The sequence below is a fragment of the Psammomys obesus genome, unplaced genomic scaffold, assembly GCF_907164565.1.
Source record: "Psammomys obesus unplaced genomic scaffold, mPsaObe1.curated_primary_1811, whole genome shotgun sequence".
NCBI classification, from domain to species: domain Eukaryota; kingdom Metazoa; phylum Chordata; class Mammalia; order Rodentia; family Muridae; genus Psammomys; species Psammomys obesus.
Window position 1 is genome coordinate 20,481,725 of NW_026596101.1, and position 22,874 is coordinate 20,504,598.

The window sequence follows — 22,874 nt, forward strand, 5'->3', positions numbered from 1 at the left end:
GGAGTGATGAGGGCAAAGCCAAGTGCACTGTGCTTTTGTTGTGCTTGAAGAAAAGGCCCTGAAGCTGCCTGTGTGTGTGCTTTGGTTTCTGTGTGTTACCAAGGGACCATGTGTGAGGTAGTAATTTTCTACTCAGAGATTACCTAAGCTCTGGAATCCACTTACATGTTTCTCATTGAGAATGTAGCATTCTTGTGTTTGCGGTCTGTCCATTTCGAAACAAATTGGTAATTTTTGGGGGGAAGTACAGTGTGGTCAGGGGCTGCTGGGTAACAGGGACAAATTCTGAGAGATGTATGAATAGGTGATGGTGTTGTGTGGCCACCACTGAACGTGTTTACGCAGTTCATGACACATCCACTTGACAGTGCGTACTTCATATTTGTGGTTAATTACTAGCTATCAACATATGTGGCTCAGAGCTGTGTATATAAGATGTTATTAATTCAGAACCCACCCAGGCAATCTTGTCATTCTACTGGGTATGGCTGATCATTGAGATCTGTAATACCCTTCTCCAACACTTTCTTTCCAGACCAAATACATCTGGCTGACCTAGCTCAGATTACTAACTCATATGCATTGATCTTTTAATCTTTTGCATTATCCTGTTACCATTATTCTTTCTGAATTTTTTCTTTATTCCTCATCTTGTCTAGACCTGGGCAGAAGAGGCTAGGGGATGTTCTTGACTAATTCTGACTCTTCAAAAAGAACTGTCATCTGCCAAAATACCCTACTTTGCCTAAGTCAAGCAAGGCCTGTCTGTATCTACTATACCCAAAGAGTGCCACTGAAGATAAGGGACTTACAGAAATCTTGTCTATACTATATCTGTATATTACACACATCATTTATAAAATTTTATCATGGTTGGCACCATTCTAAGCTCTTAATATGTAAGTCCTCCAAGCTAACACATTAATGGAAAAACCCCACTCTGTACATGCTTTGTTACTTCTATTTTTTTATGAAACTATTTTATTCCTTGAAATTTTCATAGATGTATTCGATCTATCATGGTCATATCTGATCTCTCCATCCACTTCCCTCTGGCCCTCTCCCTGGTTAATCTCCCTACCTGCCTTAAACCTTTTTCTTTTTTCTTTCTTTCTTTGTTTCTTTCCACATATATAATCCATTAAATCCATTATAGAATCCATTACAAATCCCTCAATCCTGTGTTTTCCATTTTTTTAAATAATTTTTTAAATAAATTTATGGATGTCTAACAAACCCTTCAGTTTTCTTATTATTTATCCTTTACCCATTGAATATAGATTCACAGATATGTCTCTAATGCCTAGAATTGTCTTTGACACACATAGGTCTTTAATAAATATGTGTTTAATTATAAAACTGTTTAATGACTGAGGCTGAAGAGATGGCTCAAAGGTTAAGAACACTGTTCTTTCAGAGGACCCAGGTTCAATTCCCAGCACCCACACAGTGGCTAACAATCTCCAATTCTAGTTCCAGGAGATCTGATGCCCTCTTCTGGCATCAGTGGGCACCAGGCATGCACAGACAAACATGCAGGCAAAACTCACAACTGAAAAAACAAATAGATCTAATGGAAATAAATCCTTAAAAATGGATTAATGAATTATATTGCACTTTTAGTTACTATTCCTTGAATTACACAAAGTCCTCTAGCCCATCTTGGAAGACTCACATTGGTGCACAGGTAAAAATAAAAAAAAAGTTTGCTTCCCACTCCAAGGCCTTTTAAATGAAAGCTTGAGTTTCTGTGCCCTTGCCCAGCAACAGAGGACTAGATCATATGACCTCCTGAGAGCTCTCTGGCCCTTGACATTCTAATTCAATTCCACTTAAATGTCCTAAAAGTAATTTGTGGAGAAATTCTTTTCCTCCTCCTCTCCGGATTGGAGTTTGCATTTATCTAATTATTTCCTTGGTAGATTGACCCAGCTTGAAAGGAGCACCATGTCATCTCCCCTGGAAATGCTCTAAGCCCTCACTTTATAAACCAGGAAGACTAAAGACTCAGCTCTCTAGGGAATTAAATTGCATTCAAATAAGATTAAGGCTTTTTCACTCACAAAAGCAAGGACAATCAGAGGCTAACTAAGCCAAAGCAATTGTTCAGCAAACTAATCCAGACATGTTATTCACAAAAGGACTCTCACAACTGGTTAGCAGAGGGAAAAAAAATGCTCAGAAAGGAATGCTGGATTGACTTAGGGGAGAGTTCTTCCTTCGGAGCTGTAACCCTGTCCCTCCCCGCCTAGGTGCTGAAGATATCCTTCCTCAATTCTGTTGACTGTGGCCTAACGCCTCCCAAGGACCTCAGTGAGAAGGTTTGACAGGGATGGAGGAGATAGGCCCCTCTACATACATGTTGGATGAGTGGAGATCCAAGGTGTAAAGCAATGTCCCTAGAGATTAAAGGATGAGTGTGTGTCATTCCTTGATTTGAAGCATGATATTTTGATCTCTGACAGGATATAGATTCCTTCTTAAAAACAAACACTATTTTGGAACAATAAAATAAAGCATAAAATTGAAAAAAAAAGAGCTAATTCCATTACAAACCACGTATGAAAATACTTTTTCCTCCAAACAGGTGAGTAGCACATGTATTCATTAACATATTAAGTTGGGGGCCAGCAGTTAGTCTGATAATTACAGTAATTTCATAGTGGTGACAAGTTTAAATGATAGTTTGAAGTATTTCAACAAACTGTGGTATGCTATAAAAATATCTACAGTTTATACATTTTGTATGGAAAGGACAGATGTCACAGGTAAAGCTAATGCTACTATGGCTTAATCTCTACATTCATAATGGAAGGAAGTGTTTAATTTCAGGTAAATCTGAGTATAAGTAATGATGGATGTAATCTTCCCATTCCAGTGCATGGATGCCTCTTACCTTTTCTCTCAGGTTGGGAACCGGGATGTCGACATTGCAGAATTCTGAAGACCCTTCCATGACTAATGTACAGTTTCCCTATCATCATTTGCACTTAATTACATTTACTATGACCATTCCCAGCCAACAACTATTCTTGTTTGCCAGGTCAGTGAGGAGAAGGCTTGAAAAACTGGAAGGTGACCAGCCCTGTCATGTGTGCTTTCCGCTTAGAAAACAGACCTCTTCAGACCGATGGAGAAGGGCTGCCAGTTGCCATAGAATTCTGGCTCTGGGTGGCTTAACTTGCCTCTAATGTGGCCGTAACTATTGTTTGAGACAAACAAGCCCTGTACCCTAGAAACAGCTCAGCCCTTGACAAAGCTGGATGATGAGGGGTGCCTTAGAGTTAGAGCTTTGTGACCTCCCTCCATCAGCACGTTTAGCTCTCCGAAGCCGAGCATTTTAATTTCGGTGTTGGCATAGCAACATTGCCAGGGCTGTAACAAGTGAGGCTGTGTGTGGAACTCGGTGTCAGTCACATGTGACACACTTAGGAAGCATTGTCATCTGGAATCATGGCTGCTGCTGCTGCTCCCTTTCTTTCTGTCGGTCCCACCTTCCTGTGTACCAGGGTGATATGCAGAGTTCAAGACCCTCCACAGGTCTGCGTTTCCATGAGGACTTTGATAATTCCGGATATGCTAATGAAATAGCATGCTTGGTTAAACCCATACCATTCACAGTTTTGTGGGATAAAAGATGATTGATTATAAAACCACACACATGCGCAAATGAGACAAGGAATAACACAAGGTGCTACCCTCGTCTCCATGACTGATAATGTCACACAATCCAATAGTATGTGACATCTCCAGCACGGGCTGGTGTATAGGAGGTTGTTTGTGTAAAAAAGTCTTTCTTTCTTCTTTCTTTTGTTCTTTCTATCTTTCTTTCTCTGTCTGTGTGTGTCTCTTCCTCCCTTCTTCTCTTCCTTCCCTCCCTTTCTTTCTTCTTTCCTTCCATCCTTCATGATCCTGCTCATCTTTCCAACTCACCTGAGGTTCAGCGAGGTTTCTCGTTTTCCACTATAAAACTCTTTTCTACTAAGACAATTACTTAAATTCTTAATAAAATTCTCTTAACATGATGTAAGCTACATGGAAAAAATATAATAAATCAAACTGAACATGATGATGCATGCATATAATCCTGGCACTCAGGAGGCTGAGGCAGGCTACTTAGTAAAACTCTAAAAAGAAAAAGAAAACAATTAACAAATCAGAAGAGAGATTCTTTGGAATTGGGCAATAGCTCTATACAGCAGCCATTGAATCATCTTTACACTGAGCACAGAAGAGGTAGCACCTTGTGTCATTCCTTGTCTCATTTGCACATGGGTACGATTTCGTAATTGTGGTTAAGTAATGTGTGTCTAATGGTCATTGTAATAAATAAGCACATTAATTTTGGATGATTGGAAAGGAGAATTTAAATACCATGTAAGTAAATGAAAAAGTTATATAGCTAAGGTTGGGGACCCAAAATAACATCATTAATGTAAGGTCATTTAATTCAGTACTGAGAACACTGTCCTGTGTGGAAATCCCAACCTCATGTGCCTGTGAATTTCCTGAAAGGCAGTTAGGCAGAAGTAAAAATGTGGCCATGCATTAAGATGCTGCAAATGAAATACACATTGGATTTCAAAGACTAGGTAGTAAATAAAGGATGTAAAATGCATCATTAATCATCTGTTTTGTGATCACTTAGCAAGAGCACAGTAATTTGGACATATGAGGTTAAACATATCTAGTTTTATCATAAGTCCAAAGTTTAGCCAAGAACACAAAAATAATAGTAAAATGAACGTCTCTCTTTCGACTGGCTTTTTCCAGTTTGTCTACTGGAACACTTAACACTTCATACTTGACAGAGCCAAGTGTTTATAGACATATGGGTGAGTTGCTGAAACGAAGATACATGCAGTAGAACACTAGCCTTAAGGACGAATGAATTCCCTCCACTACAACACGGATAACCTTTACAAACACATTGTGGGAAGGAGAACACGTCAAACACTGCAGCAAATATTGTTGGATTCTGCTTATATGCAGTTCCCATAGTGGGTAAATCCATACAGAAGGAAAAAGATGAATGAGGGGAAAGGGAAGAGCAAAAGGAAAACTATTGTTGAATGGCTGCAGAAATAAATGGGTTCTGGAAACGTAGAGTAGAGATGGCCACACAACAAAAATATTCTGAATGGAACTGGACTATGCTAAAATTGATAAAATGGTAAATTTTAGGTTATATGTCTTTTGTCACAATTAAAAACTTTCATATATGACTCATATTTCTGTGGGTGGGGCTGCTTTAACAGGAAGCAAGTCTTACATTCTACAGGCTACTGTGGTCATTGAGCTCAGCCTTTGCAATAGGGAACCCCAGGACTTGTAGGACTGACTAGCTTAGAGAGATTAGTCTGTGGCAACTTCAGTTTCCTCATCTGGAAAATAGAAACGGGGTGTTTCCCTGTCATTGTGTTATTTTAGATCTAAGAGAGTTTGTCCACTTAGTGGGTAGCATAACCAGAGGTGATGGCAAATAAGTGGTACTGGCTGCACCACAGGGGAAGCCAGGGCCTTCTGTTACCGTTGAAAGCCCACTATGGTGAAGGTGCCTAAGAAACACCTCATAGGTTCAGTCAGTGTCGCCTAGCTTGCTTGGGCAAAAGCTTGTTCAGTAAGTTTAAATCCCATGCTGGGGACTATGAGAGACGGGAGGGGCTCCACTCTACAGGAAATGCGTGCTCTGGGGGGCTGTGGAGGTAGCTCGGTATATCAAGTGCTTGCCACACAAGCAGTTGAACCAGAGTCCAGTTCCCCGAACCCAGGGGCCATGGCATGTCCTTGTAACTCTGGTTCTGGGCAAGGACAGGATCCTCGAAGATCCCTGGCCAGCCAACATAACTGAATTGGCAAGGGTCAGGCCAGCGAGAGCCCCTGACTTAAAACACAGGGTGAACTGTTTCTGAAGAACAGCACTGGCTGTCCTTTGGCCTCCCCACCCATGTATGTTCATGCACCCTTACATACATGTGCGCACCACCCACAACAGTAACTCCCCTTGAATCCCACATTCCAATGTGCTCAGGTACAGCAGCTCACAACGTCATGTCGACTTTCCTGAACAGATGCCTCCTGTCCCAAAATATGCACTAACAACAACCAAGCTAGAGAAGTGCAGATTACTCCAACATTCCTACTCTTGTCACTGACAAAAACAGAGCTTCCATGGGGACCGGGCCAGGCAAGCCACTCGGCATGGCTGAAATCTGCCGTGGTGGGCTTTTTAAAGGAAACTCACACATGCGCACACACTGCCAAGAGTGGGTTAGCTAGGCAGGATGCAGGTGGACACAGCGCTCCAAGCCATAGCAGTGCCACAGAACTGGGCGCCACAAGGAAGTTCAACCTGCCGGAAGCCAAGAGCCGAGCTGACCTTTGGGCCCGTTTCTGAATACGCTCCAGATATGGACACTTACGGTGATATGTTCTTTTAGTACAATTTAACTATCCCCGAATGCCACTATCCTTTCAAGGCAAGCTGAAGCTATACTTTAGGATTCTCGCTGGGCCAAGGTGCCTTGCCTATAGAAGGAAGCATCGCAAATGAACCCCTTCCACACGCACTGTGGCAGGCAGCATTCCGCTTCTACTAAAGGTTGACCACGTCGGAGCTCAGAACCATCAGGGTCCGCATTTGCTTCGCCCTAACAATCACGCCGTACGGATCACCCTACCTGATACAATACCGCTGCACAATCAGTGTCATCATCGGCAGTTTACGAGTGGATATTTTCCCCAGCAGTCCCATAGCAATCACATCCAGTCTGCTAGCCTCAAAAACCATTCTCTTAGGCACTGCACTATATATACATTGTGTATATTGCCCTAACTCATAGCAATACGGCCTGCCTCAGCCTTGCCATTCCTTGGATTAAAAGTGTAAGCTCTTCCACCCAGCTGATCTGGGGACATTCCTCGCCTAAACTAACCAGCGGAAACAGAAAGCAGGATCATCACCATCATCTTGGTAGGCCTCTATCTCTGGGGCTATTTTTGTTAGTATATCACCTGTCAAGTAAGATGATGAAGATCCCTGGCCAACTGCAGATAGTGAACAGCTTGTGCAAGCAGGATTGTCCCTAGCCAGCCCCCACGGCAGTTACGAATGCGCTTCATTAACAACCAAAGCTCCAAGGGTAGAGAAAACTTACTGAGAAAAATTCTTGATTGAAATTCAGAATTTGCTGCTTTTCCCAGGGTGTTCAGTTAATGAAGCCATATCAGCCATTAAGGTACTAAATAGTCCAAATGTAGTATAGGTAAGTACCCAGCTCTCAGGCTTTCCAAATGAGCCTTCTATGACAGTGGTCCTCAACCTATGGGTCGTGACCACTTTGGCAAACCTCCATCTTCAAAATATTTACATTACGATTCATAACAGTAGCAAAATGACAGTTGTGAAGTAGAAACAAAAATAGTTTTATGGCTGGGGATCACCACAACATGAGGAACTGTTTGCTGTTTCAGCATTAGGAAGGTTGAGAGCCACTGCTCTAGCTGGCTCTTGAGATCATGAAGTGGTCAGTCTGTATTCGTGGCACAAGGAATAGAGAGATAAAGGACACATTGGAAAACAAGAGGATCCCGCTGCTTGCACTACTGCTTGAGCACAGGAGTGTGTGTATGTGTGTGTGTGTGTGCACGTATTTATGAAAAAAATTCTCAAGTGCTTAAAGTCCTGTGGATTACTAAATTTGATTTTCAGATAAGCTTTTTAAAAATATATTCAAGGGTGTATATAAATATTAATCCAGTGCTGGAGGATTACTTACTTGCCAGCATGAATGAAGCCCTGAGTTTGATTTTCAGCATCCTCAATTGTTTTTTTCAGCTCAAAGACTGAGCCAAAGAAATAAGGAAAGAAGGGAGAAAGAAGGTTTGCTTAGTATAATTTCCCTCTACCTGTTTATCTTCTTCTGCAGTTCCCTAGGATACTCAGAATCCTGTCACCCACCGAAAGTGCTCAAGTTTGCCTCCTTTCTTCTAAGCTTGATACTGTCTTTCTCCTAGGAGTACCTGCACATCAGTTGGGCTGATCCCGGCAAGTTGTCCACACTGAGGTATGCTGGTTCTACTTGGTGTTGAGAAACAAGCATGAAAAATCTCTTGGGCTGTAGTGGGCCTATTTGTGTTGAGCAATGCCTAGGAAAATCACTATGAAGAGGTGGCCAATTCAACTTAATTAGCCGTTTTGTCAGACTTGGGCAGGTCTAATTAGATTTGATTCATCTCTAATTTAGTACCAATGAGCATATTTCGATGATTCTTTTAAGTCTTTTGAGCTTTGCAGCAGACACATGCTCATCTCCTCCCCTTGTGTTCTCTTCCTCCTTGTCTTAAGGGATGGCACGATGAGTCATCCTAAAGTCAGTCTGTGGCCTCCCTGTCTTCCCGAGAGCTGAGGATGGGATCTGGGGCACTGGGGTAGCTTCTGGCTGTGGGCCACCCCCCTAGATTATTGATGTGGAGCCAAGACTGGTGTGTGTCCAGCCACAAAGAACCAGGACTAAGGCCCAGGGGGAGACTCTGGTTAGAAATAATTACAGACAGTTCCACTGGCGCCTCTGACTTGGAAACTTCAAGGAGAACCACATGACTCCAGTCCAAGTCCAAGTAGCCTTTGACCAACTCTTATGCTGTCCAGAAGAGGCACTCCAACAAGCCAAGGTGTCTCTCTGACCTGGCTTAAGGCTGGTTTTTGAGCCATCAGCTTTTTTTTTTTCCTTGAGCCACCCTGAAAGAGGTTTTAGAAAGTCGAGATGGAATAAACAGCAATCTCTAACCTGTAATTTTCTCCTTCTGAACTCTTGTAATTATCTGATTGGTGTGAAGTTGATTGTATGCCGTTAGTGTAACCACTGAGTACCTATCACACACACACACATACACACACACACACATTGTGAGAGTTATGATGGGGCCATGGAGGTGGAGAAGACACTTTAATGGTAACTTTACATTGGAACCACCTTGGTCTACGGAGACTTCATCAAAGCTCTAGTTGGTTTTAAACCAAGTATCCATCATTCTCAGAAGCCACCTCACATTTCAGTCCTCTGTTCCCAGAATGTAAACTGTTGGCAGCACCTTGATTCTGAAGTCCATTCCAACTCCACAATCCACAGCTCATTTCTCTCATGAGTAGATGGACTGAAGCAACGTCACTGACAGAAGTGACTAAAACCATGCACAGCTCCTGTCTGTAAATAGCTCAGAGGCTTACTGGCTGTCATCCTGAAGAAAGAAAGGGATGCTAAGTGTCCAGAGCCCATCCGGGTGGATTTTGGACTCTCCTAGGTTTAGGGAGAATATAGTCAGGGAAGTTGCCCGGAATGCAGTAACTTAAGTTCACAGAGTGACATCTGAGATTTACTCATCCCTCATAGTTATGACCAGCTCAGCAAAGACATGTAGGGAGAATATGTTCTGATAAAGAATACAAAATGAACACTTTTAATTATGTTTGGGACACTTGGTGCTGTAGATAAGCTGAATGGACATTACTAAAAACCTTGTCAGCTGTCATTCAGTTACACAGCCAGCCAAGGAAGCCACTGGAAACCTTTACTCTATCCTTTATTCAGGTTTGTCTGTCTGTGTGGCTTTAGGAATGCTGCTGCTTTTGAATATGACAGTGTTGACCTTAACAAACAGCAGCCTTTTAATTCTAGAGTATAGTTTATCACATAATGCTTAGACCAAAAGATACAAAGAAATCTCCTTGCTCTGTTTTGCTATCATTTCCAGAATACATTCTCGGAAGATATGCAGGATCATATATGAGATCATTCTCAGATATATGGGAATGAAGACAAATTAGTTCTCCAGCTCTGGCTCTCTCTCTGCGTGTCAGATATAGTTCCTTAACCTATGTTAGAAAACACATTGGAACTTAAAGAGCAAGAAACAGTTTCTTGTTTTATTTTTATTTTTGCCATGAATTCTACTTGAACCAAGGCAAAAAAATATTTAATATATATTTTTAAAATGGCTGGATATGATGGTAGTCCCCCATATTTGGAAAGGCTGAGCAAGAAAGCTCATGTGTAACAGGCCAGCCCAACCTATATAGCAAACCTATCTGAAAAAGAAGAAAAGGGGTGGAGAGGGGGACCAGACAGACAAAACAGAAAGATAAACCACTGCCAATGTCACATTAAACTTTGAAATACAGCTGAGGAGGAGGTATGTGGCACATGTTTTTAATCCCAGCACTCGAAGAGCAGAGGCAGACAGAGTTTAAGGCCAGCCTGCTCTAAAAAGTGAGTTCCGGGAAAGCCAGGATGCACAGAGAAACCTTGTGTGGAAAAACAAAAACCAAACAACAACAACAAATAGCAGTACCAACCAAGCAAACAAACAAAAACTTGAAATTCAGAAGAAAAGATTTGCATCACTTTAAAAAAACAAAAACAAACAAACGAAAGTGCTTACATTTGTGCTCCAGCTGGAGGTGATGTCCGGAAACTTGTTGCAAAAAGCCTCTCCTTGATATTTGTTCTGGGGACAGCCGTTAGTGTTAGACTGTGTATAAAAAAGGGTCTCCTGTGGTGGCATGTAAGGGCATACCTGAAAGACCTGGAGGCTTTCTTTCCCAGCAATCCTTTGGTGTCACGTGAGCGAACAGACCAAAGATTTGATCTCCAGCAGCCTCTGGAGGAAATAGTGGAAATGAGTTGTGTTTCCCTACTTTTTTTTGTATTCTTCTCAGCTCTTCAGCCCAGGATAATCTTCCAAGGAAAAGCTAAGCAGTTTTTAGAAACCTGATTTGTCAAGGCAGGGGGCCCTCTGCGTTTCTTAGAGTGTATCATCTCTTTCTTTCTCCATCCATGCCTTTCAACGTCAGATGGGAGGAGACAATGGTAGGAACATGACATGGACATCCAGCATTCTCCGGGTTTGCACTCTTTCTAACTGTATTTTTGATGATTGCTCTATACAAAGCTTTTATCACCTACTTTAATCCATCATTCTGGTGTTTGGTCAGCTGGATGGCTGTTTTGCAGGAATCATGTAACACTGTGGCCCTACAGGACTGGATGCTGTAAGATGAACTCATCACCACGGGCAGCATCTCACACTAGCATGGGCTTGACTCATCTCTCTAGAAAGATGCTGTGAGTCTTTACCGAGAGGCAAATGATCCATGATTCATCGCCGGGGACAGCATGACTTTAACAGTCTAATGCAGTTGGCAAGAATGGTTAGCAACAAAGACATTATAATTGGCTTTGTAGTATTGGTCAAGGAACAGAGGACAAGGCTCCAGCACTTGGAATTACTGCCTCTGAGTTGAGGCAAGGGAGGATGATAAAGACGTTTGTTCATACACAGAGAGGTCATCAGTCTTGCAAATGAAAAGTGGCCTGACGAAAATGAGTTGTATATTTCCAAAATATTCTTTTCCCTCCACTGGTCTAATGTCAGAATGAGTGCTTGCTTTATAACTATTTCTCATGGTCTGAATTAGTCAGACATTCTCGAGAGCACCTGCTGCACACTGTAAAATAATTATTTTGTTTTGTTTTGTTTTCTTCTGGTAACTGAGGTTATGGAATGCTAGTGGTGAGAGCAGAAAGTTAGAGATTAGAGATTTTAGATTTTCAAAAGCATCAGTCGGCCACTCTTGGGACTGCGACATTGAGAATAGCATGACCAACGTGAGCACCACAGCTGTGTAATAGACATGCTCACACACAATTGCTTTTGAGCTATTTGGCTGAAGGAACCATGTGTAAGATCAGAGACTCTGCAAGTTGGAAAGCATCTCAGCGCTTTCCTCTTCACTACTCTGCAAGGTCTAAAGGATTCAAGACAGATGGACTTAGCTTAAACTTATGTTCCCCTTATGCCAAGTTCCTCTCCCCATCACACATACTTTTTTTTCCCCTGCCTTATGGTATAAAAGGAGTTTTGAACTCTGGGTTGCTTAATCCAATTATAAATATATAAGATAAATGGAAACTGGAGGTGTTTTAGAACCTGGAAAATGAGATAGAGGGAGAGAGAAAAGGAGGGAGAGTGAGAGAGAAAAGAGAGGTGATGCATTGAAAGACTGCAGAGGGAGACATAGAAGGCAGCATGCAAGGGTCTAGGCAGTCTTCCAAAGACAGTCGTACTCTACTCCCTCCAAGTTGCAGGTAACTGCAAGCACTTAAGTATTGCTTCAGTGTGAGAACATTGTCTTCTAGATCCATTTGTATTCCTCCTTGAGGCATGCAGACAGGAAACAGTGACAATACACATGACAGCACTGTCTCCAGTGTCATACAATCCCTTGCTTAAATTTAGGCCACACTAACCCACACCTTGGTTTTTCCATCATTAGGAAATTGCGGTGCGCTGTCACTCACCAAGGAGTTGGGGGCCTTTCTTGCACACGCCCAGTTTTGAAACCAGCAGTTGAAAAAGCCTATCATCCTCTTGGGGAAGTATTTTTGTTGAATGTGGTCCCCTCACAGGGAGATGCCTCCTGTAGGCCACTTTTGGGGTCAGAGGAAAAAAAAACCACTTAGACTTTGAGAGATCTCAACAGGTAAAGCATTTGCCCGGCAAGCATGAGGACCCATGTTCTATCTCCAGGACCCATGTTCAAAATCTGGGAGTCATAAAGTGCACCTGTGAGCCTAATGCTGGGCATGATCGGAAAAAAAAGATCCCTTAAGCTCACCACCATTCAGTCCAGACTAACTGGCCAGTTCAGAGTTAATGAGAGACCCTGACTCAATAAAAAGGCGGGCAATGCCTAAAGAGTGATACCCAAGATTGTCCTTTCCACTTCACTCTCCTGTGCATACACAGCACCCCCACACAGCACGAGAACACACACACACACACACACACACACACACACACACACACACACCACTCAAGGGACTGAACTTTCCCAGCAAAAGCCCATTAAAGATAGTTATCCTGGCAAAGATTTACAATGGATGGCTTGGAGCTTCTAGGGACTATCCAGCATGGATACATTTGTTTCCCTAATTGCCACAAATGCTCAAATTGTTATCAGTGGCTTGTAATATATATTTATCTAGGACTATCATTTCTAGTATTTTCCCCTAATTGGAAATAAAGCAGCTGTTTTGCCCTTCAAAGAACAAGACTTGTCCCTTTGACTGATTGCTTCAAGTGGATGGGGATTACAAGTATTTACTTAGGGTTTTTAAAAATAGGGCTGGGGTCAGTTCTTTGCAGAATAGAAATAATTTCTTGGGAATCTTCCATTGTGACTGATTACTGCAGCAAATGGGGAAAAAAACAACCCAGTAATTGGAGATTAAATGGCACTCCACTAGTTCAAACGCTATGTAGACAGTGTTTCCATGTGAAATGTGCCATTAACCAGGTTGTGGTCTTCCCTGTCAGTGACTGACAGTGACCATGTGAATCTATGACGTTGCTGACTTGTTAACTGCGCTGTTAGCTGACAACATGAGGAACTCTTCTCTGAGATTGATCGTTCATTCCAAAAAGAAAAATAAATATCTCTTTTATGATCTTGCCATTAATTCAAACTATAAAAAAAATAAAATGTCTAGATTTTTATTGGATGATTTGCATTTTGTTTTATTGCATACAAATGAGGGAAAATGACTTAAAATCAAGCTTTCTTTTTAAAATTTAAAGTGGATGGAAAGCCAACATTCTTGCTTGTGTTTATGTACAGGAACTATAAAATATATGATGAATATTGGCTTTTCCCCACATAAAAAGTATTGTTTATATAACAAAAACTGCTATACTTTTTAAAGGAGAAGAAACTTAAAAGTGAGTTCACTCTTAGTTTAACTATGTTAACGTAAGAAGAAATAGCTGTGTTTACTAATGCCATAGTTAACAGTGTGTGAAGTTTAATTTAAAAATCATATACAAGTAGTTTATTGTTTACAAATTGCTCAGTTTACAAAAATCCTTCAGCAGAGATTTAAATAGACTTCTATCAGCACCACATTCCCAGTTACCGTCATCACCCAATTATTTCAGACTATCTTCAAGGGAAACGGTCTAACCCAGCAATAAACACAGGGCAGCATTCTACTCTGAGTGAGGAAGAGGGTTGAGAATGGGCACGGACATTGTTTCCTGCTTCGGTTTGTGATATTAGACATTTTTGAATGTAGCTAAAGGTTTTTGCACATTTATGAAGTTACTGAGTCTGTGCTTTCACTGTTCAGAAGCGGGGCTGGAACCAAACTCTTAACAGAATAGGATGACAAGTCTGTGTCCTAGATTCCAGGAAATGGACTGAAGGATCTTTTTGGAATTCCCACACAGTGGAAACACTCAAAGAGACGGCAAAACTAAACAGTGGGACCAAATAGCCATGGTACAAAAATACACACTTGAAGATCTCTGTCCGAAAAGACAGGCGTGCTAAACATCAACAGTGATGGGGAAAGCAGGTCTTGAAGTTGACCTCTTGATGGTCAGCAGTGGGCCTTCAATGTCAACAGTTCCTGATTAGAGGCCAGGCTTTCATATCGTCTGTGGTCTGGGACTCCTCAGGTACTTTCTCTCCAGGTGAGTTTTATTGTCTTTGCAACAACTGTAACAACACGATGTTAGCTGGACAGTGAGGCACACACCTTTAATCCCAGCACTTGGAAGACAGAGGCAGGCGGATCTCTGAGTTCCAGGCCAGCCTGATCTATACAGTGAGTTCCAGGACAGCCACGGCTACAAGAGAAACCTTGTCTTGAAAAACCAAAAGTAAATAACACCATGTGACTCCCTCAGGTGTGGTGAATTTAATACGTTCTTTCTTTCTCTTTCTGTCTGCCTGTCTTTCTACCTTAACTTTTCTTTTCTTTTTTTCATTTTGAGACAAATTCTCATGTAGGCAAGAGTGGACTTAAACTCTGATTTTTCTGTCTCCACTTTTCAAGCACAAGCATTATAGATGTGTATAACTACGCCCAGTGTATGCAGTGCTAAGGGTTGATTCTCTCAATCGGAGGCTTTATGCATGTGGACACTGCCAGCTGAGTTAATGTCGCATCTAGTGATTGATGACTGATTGCTCAACATTCATCTCTTCTTTAAGTGAATCCTCAAATCATCAGCATCACATATCTGATACCCAACAGGTATTCAGTGAATACATTTTGAATAAGGAGTGGTTTCAAGGGCTAGAGATGCAGCTCAGCGGTAGGGCACTTGTCTATAGTGTGTAATGCCCTGGGTTTCTTTCCTAGCACTACCGGGTAAATAACAACAACCCAAAAAAGTTAATAAAAGCCTTATTTCAATGCAAAGATTTTTTTGGAAAGAATAAATGAATCAGTTCACATAAAGTATACACTTAGCCTTGTGTCTGCACAGAGCATACATTCAGTGTACATGAGACACCATAATTATTATTATTATTGGCTTTAGATCCGTATCTGTTACATAGATTCATGTATGCAATGAGTGCCAGACTCTCCAGACTCTTCCAGGGTAAAGTTCACCAAGCAATTCAAGCTTGGAGACCTGAAGAACTATATTCCCAAGTTTCTTTGTGGCAGTCAGGCCTACGAAAACTATGGCCAAAATGACCATCTATCAATGTACAGAAGAAGATATCATTTTCTATGAGTTAAGGCTCATGGAAAGCACGTTCTGAAATCACAGAATTAGTAATCAAAAGGTTTGTGTGTGTCTCTGACTCAGAGAAAAAGAACATCACCGAGATGATCATAGGCTGCAGGCCAAAGGCCACTCCGATTGTTTCATTATATGTCATTTTCTGGATGTTATAAAGTTTGTAGCCACTGGATACAAGAACCCCTCTCCACTGTTAAGAGAATGAGAGACAAGCTGATCTGCCCCAACTATGCCTACATAATTTTCAAAGTGGAAGGAAATTATGAATCATCTACTTCCTTTAAAATAACACATTTGCTATAGATGAGGAGGGTGACACTATGGCTAGCTCTCTCTGAGAGAGCTACATAGACATAGAGAGCAAATACTTGACTTGGCTTACCCCATTTAGTCCTTCAAATTCACCTTTCTCCTTCAGCCAACAGTCCCTAGGATAGTGGTCTGAAAAATCCCAACAGCAGGGTGAAACATAAGGAATCTTGTGGAAAAGTACGGGGAAGGGTAGAATGACCTGGAGGTGCCAGGAATTCCACAAGAAAACCAACAAAGCCAACTAACCAGGGCCCAGAGAGGCTTGTGGAGACTGAAACACCAACCAAGGACCGTATATAGACTGTACCTAAGCCCCCTGCTCAGGCTTTATGTGGGTTTCCTAGTAAGGGGAATGGGAGCTGTCTCTGACATGGACTCTGTTGACTGCTTTCTGATCACTCCCCAATGGTGAGGCTGCCTCACCAGGCCACAAGGGAAGACGATGTGCTCATCCCTGATGCAACTTGATGAGCTGGACTGGGTGCGTAGGGAGAGCTCCTCTTTTCTGAGGGGTAGAAGAGGAGGGGTAAGGGGAAGAGGGAGGGAGGGTAGGACTGGGAGTAAAGAAGAGATAGGGCTAAGATCTGGATGTAAAGTAAATAAATCAATTAACTGATTTTAAAATGTCCCTACAGTATTACCTGTATAACTCGTGGAATTGGAAAACACACTTTGAATGAGAAAAGCATCTTGAAGATGTGAAGACATTAAGTATCCTGAGATCAGGAGGTAATACTGGAGTATTAGATTGGGTCTTAAATGCAAGCATATGTGTTCTCGAGAGATATGGGCAATGGATGAGCATGAACAGATGGAAGCTAAGAGAGGTTTGCTAGTGCTGGCCTCGAAAACAGGCATGATGTGGCTCCAAATCCAAGAATGGCAGCCTAGAGAAGCAGAGAGGGGCAAAGAGGTTAATGTTCTCTCTAGAGCAACAGAGTTGGCATGCGCTGCTAACACCTTTATTTTGGCTGGAGTCCAGGTTTTCGGACTCTATCCAACACTGTGATAGAATCAGTTTCTGATGTTATGACTCATAAGGTGACAGTACTTTGTCACAGTGCTCACAGGGAGCTAATATACCTATGCAATGGAAAAACTGTATCTTTAATCTAAAAAAAAAAAAAATCCCACGGGCATATGATATAACTACTGCACAAAATATTTAATAGACAAACCAGCCCAGGAACTTCATATAACTTTTCATCCAAACCCATTTTTTTTAGAACAAATATCTCAGACTTGACCAGAATATAGTTTATTTTGTATTTTCTATATATTTAGAAGGGATTCTTATTGGAAAAAAAAAGTAGATGTCTTTAAGAGACTGCCCTATCTTATAAGCAATGTGTAAAAGAAGTATCATTTGTTATGTATCCTTTGCAAAGAAATTTATATGATGTTATGCTACCGTTGCTAGCTTGGATTTTGTTTCAGAGGATCATTTACTTATTTATTACTTTTTGATTAATTGTAAACTATAATTACCATCTCCCTTTCTCCTACCAGGAGGAAGAAGGTGCCATTCTCCTAGAGAACAAGACTCATTTTGTTTATTGCTGTTGATTGATAGAGTGAGAGAGAATCCACATCAAATCAAAGTAATACGGGTGACACCATCCCACAGGACAGGGTCCCAGAAGTCTTGTTGAAAAATGGTTATTAGAGGAGAGATTAAGGAAAATGTAAGTAACAGAGGTATGGGAGAGTAAAATGAAGCCACAGGGACAGCACCATTTGTAGGGCTAGTAACAATCATGGAATTGCTTGATCTGAGAAATACAAAGAAGATACGATTATCAGGATAGAGAGAAAGTAACAGAAGGATAAGCCAGGAGGGAGCCGAAGCAATGTCTCTGACAAGAAGTGTCACAACTCTGTAGAACAGAATCTTTGGAATGAAAACTCCAAATTCTCTCTACTTTTTCCTCTACAGATCTTGGTATTATCTTTCTATTAGGCAAAGGACATGAGAGTCAAGCATTGCCATCCATAAAATGCAGCCTTCTGAGTATCCAGCTGGGGGAAAGGATGGGAAATGAATCTATGGGACTGAGAAAGATAGCCAGGACAGTTACAGTTCCAAATATTTACACCCCAGCTACTCAGAGCTAGCTTTAAATGCCAGGGCAACAAGTGTAATGCATTCATTACAACAAATAAAATTCATGTTCATTTGTTAGAAACAGAAGAGGGGATAGGATAGAAAACAATGAAATACAATTGAGTACCTATTATATCCTAGATGGCACTTTGTGTGATTTGAACATGGAATCTCAGCTAATCCTCATAAAAGTAACCCCTGCTAGCTATATCACCATAAATACACGAAGGCTAGAAAGCTCAATTTATATTGCTAAGATCATAAAGGTAGTAGGATTCATATCTAGGACTGTCAGAATTCAGAAACACTGCTGATATCACAATTGCACATAGTATGTTCACATAAATATCTCTCTATATATTATACATTAAAATAAATATATATATCAGAGAGTTGGAGGCTTATGTATATGGATATTCAGTAACACACAGCAGGGAAACAAATCACAGAAATGTCATATTTTTATCAGTCTATGTGTCTTTAGTCCAGTGGCTTCTAAAATATACAATCACATAAACATTTTCCTTTCTCTGCTTAGCACGTCATATTCCAATCTCCTTTCTTCCATATTTATCTATTAAAAATATTCATATCAATCAAGAAACAATACACATGCCTTTTCTAAAAGACAAAAGAGAATCCCATTTTCTGATTCTTAAATTTCTCCAAACTAATGACTTTTCATCTTTTTTCTCCAAATAGTTCTTGTGGAACATCTATGAACCTGAGGTTTTCATGATAGAGTATTGAGTGTGTCCTTTTTCAGCATATGACATCTGTAGAATTAACCTTTTGTCAACTTGAAAGGATCTAAAACCATTAGCAACATTTCTATCAGAGAAATTTAAAGCCCAAGGTGCCTACATTATAAAGTTATAAAGAGAACAAATAAATATTTAATCATTTGACTCATAAATTTGGATAAACAAGAACAAAACAAACCCAAACTCATTAGACATCAAGAAATAATAAAATTCAGAGCCAAAATTCATAAAATAAAAACAAAGAAAACAACACAAAGAATCTAAGAGCCAGTTCTTTGAGGAGATAAACAAGATCAACAGACCTTTGTTTCAACTAATCAAAATAAAGAGAGGACCCAAATCAACAGAATCAGAAATAAGTTGAGAAAGATTATGACAGGTACCAAAGAAATTCAGAATACTAAAAAGGAGTAATTTAAAAACCTATACTCCCTTAAGTTGGACAACTTAAAAGAAATGTACAAATTTCTAGATTCAGCCAAACCACCAAAATTAAACCAAGAGATCAACAACCTAAGCAGACCCATAACAAATGAGGGTATTGAATCAATAACAAGAGGCTTTCCAAATAAAAACCTCCAGTCCTAGATGGATTCCCAGAAAAATTCTATCAAACCTTGAAAGGGTATCTATAGCCAATCCTTCTTAAATTGCAAAACAAAATAAAAAAGATGGTGAACTCCCAAACCCCAAATCCTTCTTTGAAACCAGGATCATGCTAATACCCAAAAAGGGTAAAGACAAAACAACAACAAAAGAAAACTACAGACCAATATTACCATTGACCGTACATTCAAACATGCTCAATAAAATACTTGTGAACTGATTACAAATATACATCGAAAAGATTATCCACCATGACCAAGTTTGGTTTATCTCAGGAGTGCAAAATGATTCTGCATATATGGAATTAAAGACAAAAATCACAGGATAATCTCTACAGACCCCGAAAAGTCCTTTGATAAATTCCAACATGCCTTTATGATATAAGTCCATAGAAGACTGGAGGGAACACACCTCTACATAATAAACACTATAGTGGAGAAATCTACTTCCAACATGATTCTAATGGAAAAAGTCTTAAACCAATCCCACTGAAATCAAGAAAGAAATAGGGCTATTCACTGTCCCTACTCCCTCTTAATTTTGTACTTGAAACACTAGCTAAAACATAAGACAAGAGAAGGAGATTAAAAGGATCTAAATAGAAAAAAGTCCAACTATCCATATTTACATAGGACAAGATGTAATAGATAAGCCATCCCAAGAATTCTACCAGAAACCTCGCACAAAGCTAACTTCAAATGAACCAAAGACTCTCGTGTGAAAACCGAAACACTGGAACTGCTGAAAGAAGAAAACATAGACAGTACTCTGCAGGCTATAGGTGTAGAAAAGAATTTCTGAATACTACCTCATTTGTCCAGTAATTGAGACCAAAACTGACAAGAAGAACCTCATAAAACTGAGAGGCTTATATCCAGATGAAGAAACAATTAGCTGGATAAAGATGAAGCCCCAAAATGGGAGAAATTTGTGAGGTAATGGTCTGGTGATTTGTATTTAATTGTATGGAATGGTATACTAGAGATTGGATTACACCTTAGATGAACACATTCTCACATATACCAAGTGATGCTGTGCAACTCTCCCCTCCCCCCATTATGCCTGGTTGGCTAATAAAGATGCTGAAGCCTGTGACTGGGCAGAAGAGAGGTAGGTGAACTTTAGGTTCCTGGGCTTGGGATTGGAAGAAAAGGTAGAGGAGGTGAGTAAAATGAAGAAGAAAGTCCATCCATGGGGCAGGATGGACCATGAACACGTGACCATGAGGGCAGACTGATGGAACAAAAGCAGCCCAGAAAAGATGACTTATTGGCCTCTTGGTATGTATAGCTCGGAGATAGGAAAACACCTTAGAGGGTTGATATCTGTCCAGCTCCAGTGTGTCAATTGTTTATAAAATAAAACCATAGCCTTTATGTGTCGATTATTTTGGGAGTTAGCCGGGTTAAAGAAAACTGTTGCTTTATTAATTGTGTGTTACAGAAATTCATTGCCAGTTATACATTGGACAGAGGAGTGATATCCAAATTATGTTAGGGACTCAAAAAACAAAGTCAAAAAAACAAATGACCCACTCAAAACATGGGCTTGGAATCTGAACAGAGTTCTCACAAGAAGAAATGGCTAAGAAATATTTTAACATATATTCATCATTTCTTGCAATTAGAGAAACACAAATCAAAACAATTTTGAGATTTCATTGTATCCCTGTCAGAATCTCAAAGATCAAGAAAACACCCCACAACAAATACTGGCAAAAATGCAGGGGAAAGAGAACCCCTCATTCACTATTGGTAGAATTGCAAACTGGTCCAGCCTTGCTGGAAATCAGTATAGGGAACCCTCAGAAAGTAAAAAAGAAATATGCCATTGACCAAGCCGCATCACTCCTTGACATAGGCCCTCAAATGGACATCCTTATCCATAATAGATACTTGATCAGCCATATTCATTGCTACTCCAATTACAATAGGTAAGGAATAAAAACAACCCAAATGTCTCTCAACTGATGACTGGCTAATAAAAATATGGAACATAGACGCTATGGAATACCATTCCATAGTATAAAGAAAAATGAAATTGCCAAGTATGGTGGTGCATGCCTTTAATCTCAGCACTCAGGAGGCAGAGGCAGAGGTAGGTTGAATTCTATCATTTCCAGGCCAGCCTGGGCTACACAGTGAGTTCCAGAACACCCAGAGCTGCGTAAAGACCCTGTCTCAAGAAACAAAGAAAAAAAAATCAAAATGAAATAATGAAAACCTCAGCAAACTGAAAAGGACCGTATTGAATGTGGTAACTGAGACCTCAAAGGAAAAATGTTGCATGTTCTCTCTTATCTGTGGTTCCTAGTGTTGTATTTTCAATGAGTATATAATTTGAACTAACTGTGGAAACCAGGAAAGTTTAAAATGGGGCCATGGTATGGGGATGGAGAAGATAAGAGCAATAGAAAGAGGAATATCAGGGTACATGTGATTTTAAGAGAGAAACGAGAAAATGGAGGTCTTTGGTTAGGAGGGGAGGGATACAAACACAGAAGCAAGGTGATAGAAAAATGATGGTAAGAATGTCTGCAAACGTCATAGGAAGCATATTATTGCCAATCTATACACATGATGATATAAGTCTGTTGATACATACGCACGCATGTGCACGCAACCCCCTGCCCCCTCCCCCATGTATCTGTTTCCTCTGGACTGACAATGCTCCTCCCAAGAGCCATATAGACTATCTAACAATATCAACAAAAATCACAACATCAGAAATGAGAATGCCCCTTTTGAGTTTTTGGTCAGGGTTGTGTAAGAGACTACCCAAGCATCATAGGCTATTGCTGTTGCCCTTGGCTACGTCCCAGAGGTAGAAGGTAAGTCCCTATTGATGAAGACACCATGCTCTTTAGATACAGGACACAAAGGACCTCAGCCAGATCCCTCTGAAAGCCTCCTCTTCGAGGACTAGTATTCATGGTACCAGAGAGTGTAATGCAAGGTTCCCAGGGACAGAAGTAAGTAATAGTTCTATTCAGCCATGACGTCTATGAACCACAATGACCAGCATGACAAAATAATTCTAAGAGTATAATACATGCCTTAGTGACAAACATCTCTCTAATTGGTTTTTATGGTCCATTCAACAAGAGATAAATAATGCCTAGTATTGGATATTTAGCAACTACCCCGGGCTAGTGAAGTCATGGATCTTGGAGGAGAGCTTACAAATACAACTTTACTAAACTAACCTACCCTAACTACATAATAAATATTTATCCTTATGCCCACAGATAAGTATAGCTCTCATCTTTCACCAAAGCAATTTATCTTTGCAACAGATAAGGAGGCCATTACAGAAAACCACAATGGATCAAAATGCAGAGAATAAGTTGGTGCCCAGTCCCAGCTGATACATCAAAACATTATTCCTGTACCTAAGGCTTAGGGATCATTATGGAAGAGGAGTAGAAAGATGGTAGGAGGCAGACAGACAGAAAGTTTGCTTTGAGATGGTGTATATAAGAAATGTCCGAG